Raw genomic sequence first — 7239 nt, forward strand, 5'->3', positions numbered from 1 at the left:
GAGGGTTTGAATGTTAATTTCCTTTGTTTTCTCAACGAGTAGACCTTTCTCAGTCCAGACAGTCCGGCATTAGTCTTACAAAAGATTAATGTTGTACTCAGAATATGAGTAGACTTCTACTCAGTTCTACTTAAAATGGCAAAAAAAAAAAAGTAGTTATTTTGTGATACTATGTAATTTTATGATAATATTTTAACAGTTGAAAGGCTGAGAAAATGTTTTTCCATAAAAGCCTTGCAATGCCTTGCTGCCAGTTTTAATAAATATTTACTTACAGCAACATTGACTTGATTTGCATTTAAATCAATATATTACAGTTTAATGTAAAACTGTTTCTTTTCAGTATTTTCAATGTGAAACTACAAAATCAACTTCAATTTTGGGGGTATTTACAGGATTTAATTGGCAGCTTTAGTTGCCAGGTTAGTGAATTAAGTGAAATTACAAAATATTGCTGTTTAATTCAGTTTAATTCAGTGTTAATGTAAAAAAATAAAAAAAATTTTTTTAAAAAAATGCAAAAATACAAATGACTGTATTTCACATACAACAATTAACTGTAAACTGTTTTGCAGTATTATACTGTAATCTATTTTACAGCAATTAACAACATTTTCACAGGACTTTATTGGCAACTTTTTTTGCCAGTAAATTCCTGTAAATTGTACTGTACATTTTTTACAGTGCTGTGTATCAAGTGCTGAGGAACTGTCCAGAGCTGAAATTCTGATATGTTAATGGACGCTTCCATTCTGTCACACGCTAAAGTGGTAGAGCAATCACAATAGACTGGACCATCTTATCAGACTGAATCCTTTATCAAACCATTTTAGATACTGTGAGCAAATAGGTGATGCTGCATTGTATATTTATAAGAAAATTTATTTTTTTTTTTTGTTTTTTTTTTACCTTTGATGCATGTAAAACTATTGTAGGAGACCTTTTACATAACACAATATAGACACTTTAAGAACAATTTCTCAGAACTTTTTGCAACTTTTTTTATCACCAATTTCATAACATAATCTCTTTGGCATGCCTTTTAAAGGTGTCTTTAATATCACAAAGGAACAACTGCATGTATTTCAAGCACATCTAGGGCGATTTCTGCAGCTGAGGTGGGAGCCAACTGAGATTAATCAAATTGCTTTGGAGGAAGTGCACTGCAGTAACAGTGCAAACACAAGAGGGTCAGCAGTCCTTTTACAGGCCCACTGTGTAGAAACAATTTATCCTTCAGATTCAAGTGCTGGCCTTGCGCTAGTCGCTATAAATAACACGGTAATGGATAAATAAATCAACTCCCTGTTTAAAGCAAGTACACACATGTCTGAGTGAATGTAATTGCTATGTATCATATTGTAACAAATGTATTGCATTCTCAGAATCTCACAATTAGAATAATGGAAATAATGCAGCAAGAAGCAGATTGTGACGTCAAATTCTCAGTTTAATCTGGTCAGTTTTTTGTTTAAGCCACTAAGTGCCACTTTTCAGTGGTTTTGTGGTTGTGCATCATTTCTGAGTTTCTAAATGCACCTTTAGGCACATTTTTAACCCTTATGCAGTCTTCGTTTGGGAAGTACACTCAGGGTCTCCGGGGTCTCCACAAACCCCAGGCAACAAAATGCAATTTTGTAACAAAATACTTGTTTTTTTAAAAACAAATGTAATTTTACTCTGTTTATTAATGTTTCTACTCCATGTTTGTACAGTTTTTGGAGGATTTATCATATTTTTTAAATTTATATAAATAAATTAAAGCAGTCAGTGAGTCCACTCTAGTCAGTGAGTCCACTCCAGAGCCCGCTCCAGTTAGTGAGTCCACTCCAAAGTCCGCTCCAGTTAGTGAGTCCACTCCAGAGCCCGTTCCAGTCAGTGAGTCCACTCTAGTCAGTGAGTCCACTCCAAAGCCCGCTCCAGTTAGTGAGTCCACTCCAGAGCCCGCTCCAGTCAGTGAGTCCACTCCAGAGCCCGCTCCAGTCAGTGAGTCCACTCCAGAGCCCGCTCCAGTGAGTGAGTCCACTCCAGAGCCTGCTCCAGTCAGTGAGTCCACTCCAGAGCCCGCTCCAGTCAGTGAGTCCACTCCAGAGCCCGCTCCAGTCAGTGAGTCCACTCCAGAGCCCGCTCCAGTCAGTGAGTCCACTCCAGAGCCCGCTCCAGTCAGTGAGTCCACTCCAGAGCCCGTTCCAGTCAGTAAGTCCACTCCAGTCAGTGAGTCCACTCCAGAGCCCGCTCCAGTCAGTGAGTCCGCTCCAGAGCCCGCTCCAGTCAGTGAATCCACTCCAGAGCCCGCTTCAGTCAGTGAGTCCACTCCAGAGTCCGCTCCAGTCAGTGAGCCCGCTCCAGCCAGTGAGTCCACTCCAGAGCCCGCTCCAGTCAGTGAGTCCGCTCCAGAGCCCGCTCCAGTCAGTGAGTCCACTCCAGAGCCCGCTCCAGTCAGTGAGTCCACTCCAAAGTCCGCTCCAGTTAGTGAGTCCACTCCAGAGCCCGTTCCAGTCAGTGAGTCCGCTCCAGAGCCCACTCCAGTCAGTGAGTCCACTCCAGAGCCCGCTCCAGTCAGTGAGTCCACTCCAGAGCCCGCTCCAGTCAGTGAGTCCACTCCAGAGCCCGCTCCAGTCAGTGAGTCCACTCCAGAGCCCGCTCCAGTCAGTGAGTCCACTCCAGAGCCCGCTCCAGTCAGTGAGTCCACTCCAGAGCCCGCTCCAGTCAGTGAGTCCACTCCAGAGCCCGCTCCAGTCAGTGAGTCCACTCCAGAGTCCGCTCCAGTCAGTGAGTCCACTCCAGAGCCCGTTCCAGTCAGTGAGTCCACTCCAGAGCCCGCTCCAGTCAGTGAGTCCACTCCAAAGTCCGCTCCAGTTAGTGAGTCCACTCCAGAGCCCGTTCCAGTCAGTGAGTCCACTCTAGTCAGTGAGTCCACTCCAGAGCCCGCTCCAGTTAGTGAGTCCACTCCAGAGCCCGCTCCAGTCAGTGAGTCCACTCCAGAGCCCGCTCCAGTCAGTGAGTCCACTCCAGAGCCCGCTCCAGTCAGTGAGTCCACTCCAGAGCCCGCTCCAGTCAGTGAGTCCACTCCAGAGCCCGCTCCAGTCAGTGAGTCCACTCCAGAGCCCGCTCCAGTCAGTGAGTCCACTCCAGAGCCCGCTCCAGCCAGTGAGTCCACTCCAGAGCCCGCTTGCGTGCCTGGAGGATGCTCTCAGAACAGCCTCAGCCTGAGCATGCTGCCGTCCCAGAGCAGCCCCAGCCTGAGCACGCTGCCGTCCCAGAGCAGCCCCAGCCTGAGCACGCTGCCGTCCCAGAGCAGCCCCAGCCTGAGCACGCTGCCGTCCCAGAGCAGCCCCAGCCTGAGCACGCTGCCGTCCCAGAGCAGCCCCAGCCTGAGCACGCTGCCGTCCCAGAGCAGCCCCAGCCTGAGCACGCTGCCGTCCCAGAGCAGCCCCAGCCTGAGCACGCTGCTGTCCCAGAGCAGCTCCAGTCCGAACACGTTGCCGTCCCAGAACAGTTCCAGTCCGAGCCCGCTGCCGTCCCTGAGTCCTCTGCTCTCCCTGATTGGGCCACGGAGGCCGTCACCGAGCTGGCCGCTCTCCCTGATACGGCCACGGAGGCCGTCACCGAGCTGGCCGCTGGCCGATCTGACCCGCCATCCCTCCCCCTGATCCTCCTCCTGTCCACCTCCCTCCTGAGCTGTGTTTTTGTTTTGGCTGGTGGAGCGTCTGGTAGCCGCTCCTTTGAGGGGGGGTAATGTCACGATCTATAGTGTGAGTGCCCTATCTGCCACTTGAGGGCACTCCATCCTGGACTCTTTCACCCATTGACTACACTACCCATAACGCACTGCCGAACTCATTATTCCTTTATCACTTCATTACCACCAGCTGTCATGTATCATTTAATCAGTGTCTGTCTATTTATACCCTGTCTGTTTCTGTTCACTTCCTGGAGTTTTCAGTTCACATTCCCCGGTCTGTGTTGTTTCCTGTTCCCGTGTTTTGTTTTTGTTTTTGTTGGACTGATCCCTGGCTTTTGACCCATGCTTGTTGTAGACTACAATTTTGGATTTCCCTAATAAACTACCTGCAATTGGATCTGTCTCTCGTCTCCGTGTTTGCAACCGTGACATTTTCATAAGTTTTTTTCAGTTGGATTCATATCTAAATATTATGAAATCACAATTATAACAATAAAGGGTACTTTTTGTCAAAGTTTAGTATTTTTTGTAATGAAAAAAAATAGTTTTTCAATATTGTTACATTATGATGAGACTCCACTGTGAAAATGGACAAAATTCATCCATTTAATTTTTAAATTATTTTTTTCAGTACAAAAAAAATGCTAAACTTTGACAAAGTAATTTTTATTGTTATAATTGTGATTTCATAACATTTAGATATGAATCCAACAAAAAAAACGTATGAAAAGATGTCTTTCAGTTAGTCAAATAACATAGCAAATAGTGGAGCTCTGCAGCCATCTACTGGTAAAAGTGATTTTTTTTTATACTTTAAACTACATTTTCCAAAAGATGGGCAAAAATCTTACACTAAACCATGTCAAATTATCCATGTTATCCCCATGAATGAAAGTTAGAAATGTGGGTCTTTTATAAAGTGAATTTTACATAAAAAGCTGTTTTTGTAAAAATATTTATTTATTTATTTATATAAATTTAAAAGATACGAGAAATCCTCCAAAAACTGCACAAATATAAAGTAAAAACATTAATAAACAGAGTAAAATTACATTTGTTTTTTAAAAAGCAGTTATTTTATAACAAAATTAAATTTTATTGCCTGGGGTCTGTGGAGACCCCGAAGACCCTGAGTGTACCTTTTTTTTTTACACTAACATAAAAACAAGCTATCACTCCAATTTTTTTTTTCTTTGCAGATCTAGAACGTGTTAACAACGGTACAAAGTTTCATGTCATTTGGACAAAGAGAATTTTTTTTTTTTTTTTTGAGCAAACATCGTTTGGGGTCTAAAAAGACCCCAAAGACCCTATAAGGGTTAATGTAGTTCCAAACGTAGGTTCGGGAGGAGCCTAAACATTCAGTCCTGTCAATCATCATTATGAGCGTATATAAGCAGCAGTCACTGCGTCATCCCAGTGACAATTCTTCCAGCATTCCTCCTCCTCCCCATCTCCTCCTCTATTTCTCTTATTCTCCTTCTATGCAGTACTTTTAGAGGGGGGTTTAACTCGGAACTCGAGCCGAGCCTCAGGTTCAAGCCTCCTTCGAGGACAGCAAGCCAAGTTTGTTTTACCATTAACCATTCAGACTGAATGGGCAGGTGAACTTGTGAATATCACCACAGAGTTCTCAGATGTTCTGTCCTGCTTGCTGCCATCCTTGACTTTGGTTTTGTGTTTGATGTCTGTTTGTCTGTCAAAGAGGACTTGAATTGGCCTTAGGCACCATGTTGGTTTTCAACGGTCAATGCACTTTCTTTTCGATGCTTATGAGCAGCATTTTAATGTCTCTGTCTTAGTGTGTGGCAGTGCACCAGTTTATTTCCGCCCATCTGTCTGATTTATTGTATAATGATCCCTCAGGTGTTAATGTGTGTCACACATACAGTAATTCATTCATATTTACGCTATAGTCAGCAGCACTTGAGATGAGGAATGGACCAGTGGGGGATGGCTTAAGGTAATGCAGCTGAAATAATCAATTTTTGGTATTTGGTTCCTGCCAAAAAGCCCTTTAACCTCTCCAAAATGTATTTTTGACTAAAATGTTTGGTGTCAAATTGATTTAGCTCTGCAGCCATGAAAACTCAGTGGAGATCACAGCCACCATAAAAGGACAAATGATTTTAAAAACACATAAGCAAGCTTGAATCAGGGGATTTTATAAATTATGATAAAATTTAACATAAAAATTTTACATTGCCATTCTCGCACCAGTTGTACCCTAAAATTAGCTATAATCATTTGTATCTGTTTGTACACAGTTGGATGAAATTACCAGGTCCAGTCTGATTGGCTGACACAACTTTCTCGTGTTAGAAAATATTAATAATTATTCATAAACACACTCAGGTTAACAGTAAAAAAAAAAAAAAAACAAGACAAAACAACAACAACAAAAAAAACTGGATGTGTGTCAATACGTTGAATATACATCAGGTCTTAAAGAGACTGCAGCCTAATACACCTGCTGCTGTCTGTGTCTCTAATGTTAATCAAATAACAAAAGACAAATATAAATTTAAAATTTGCTTTGTGTGTGTGTGCGCCCGTGTGTGTGTGTGTGTAAACTCTATTCTCTCTATAATCCTTCACTGATAGAAAGTCTGCTAAGTCTGTCTATTATTGTAGTGCCAACTATTTTTACATAAGCCTGGCCCTAAATGGCACATCAAAACAAAATGTGATCGATCACTTTACAGGCTGGTCAGACAGTCTGTTCTTGTCTAAGTGGGCTCTTCTTGACCAGAAAAAATTGCAAAGTAAATCAGATTTTTATGAAGCTCTGGCTATGTGAGACTAAAAGACAAGGAACAAGAGCACATTAGTGGTTAAAAGTATGTATTATCGCTTTTCTGGACCACCCACTGCAAGAACAGTCCCATTACTAAAAACTTAAAATGACGTTTGACCCACTGTTCGTAATCAGAACGTAAAACATATCATCTGACTGATTAAGACTGTTATAGTGAGCTCCATGTTGTCTATAATAAGGGATCAGATGATGTCCTCAGTGTGTAATTAGGCAAATGGGGCTGCTGTTAATGTCAATGCACATGGGGTCACATTTCATCATTCTAAATGACTAATATTTCAGTTACCCCTGCATGAGGCACATATTCACGTCTTTGGCACTGTGGTGCTATTAGATTTGAATGCTTAATCAGTTTGAATCCTTGCCAAAAGTAAAGAGACAGTGTAAAAAAGACATTGATGGACAGGCATTAATGGATGATGTAAGCCATCAGTTATCAGCAGCCATTTGCAATGATGTAATGCCCACTAGCAGTTAAGGTCATTGGGCTACAGTACGAGCTAATGGAAAACTACACATACAGCTTTAGAACATCAAAATAGCCTGATCCAGCAAAGATGGAAACTTTTATTGTCAGTTTTGGAATATCAGGGAGGAAGACTTTGGTTGCTTTGTCAGCGTAAAAGGCAGACGTTATGGGCTGTTGTGATCAATAAGGGCTGTCGAACCCGTTCAAGCCACTGGATTAACATGATGTTCTTATTAAGCTGTGAAATGAAGTCACAGAATCAAGTGG

This window comes from Chanodichthys erythropterus, chromosome 16 (genome assembly GCF_024489055.1).
Source record: "Chanodichthys erythropterus isolate Z2021 chromosome 16, ASM2448905v1, whole genome shotgun sequence".
NCBI lineage: Eukaryota > Metazoa > Chordata > Actinopteri > Cypriniformes > Xenocyprididae > Chanodichthys > Chanodichthys erythropterus.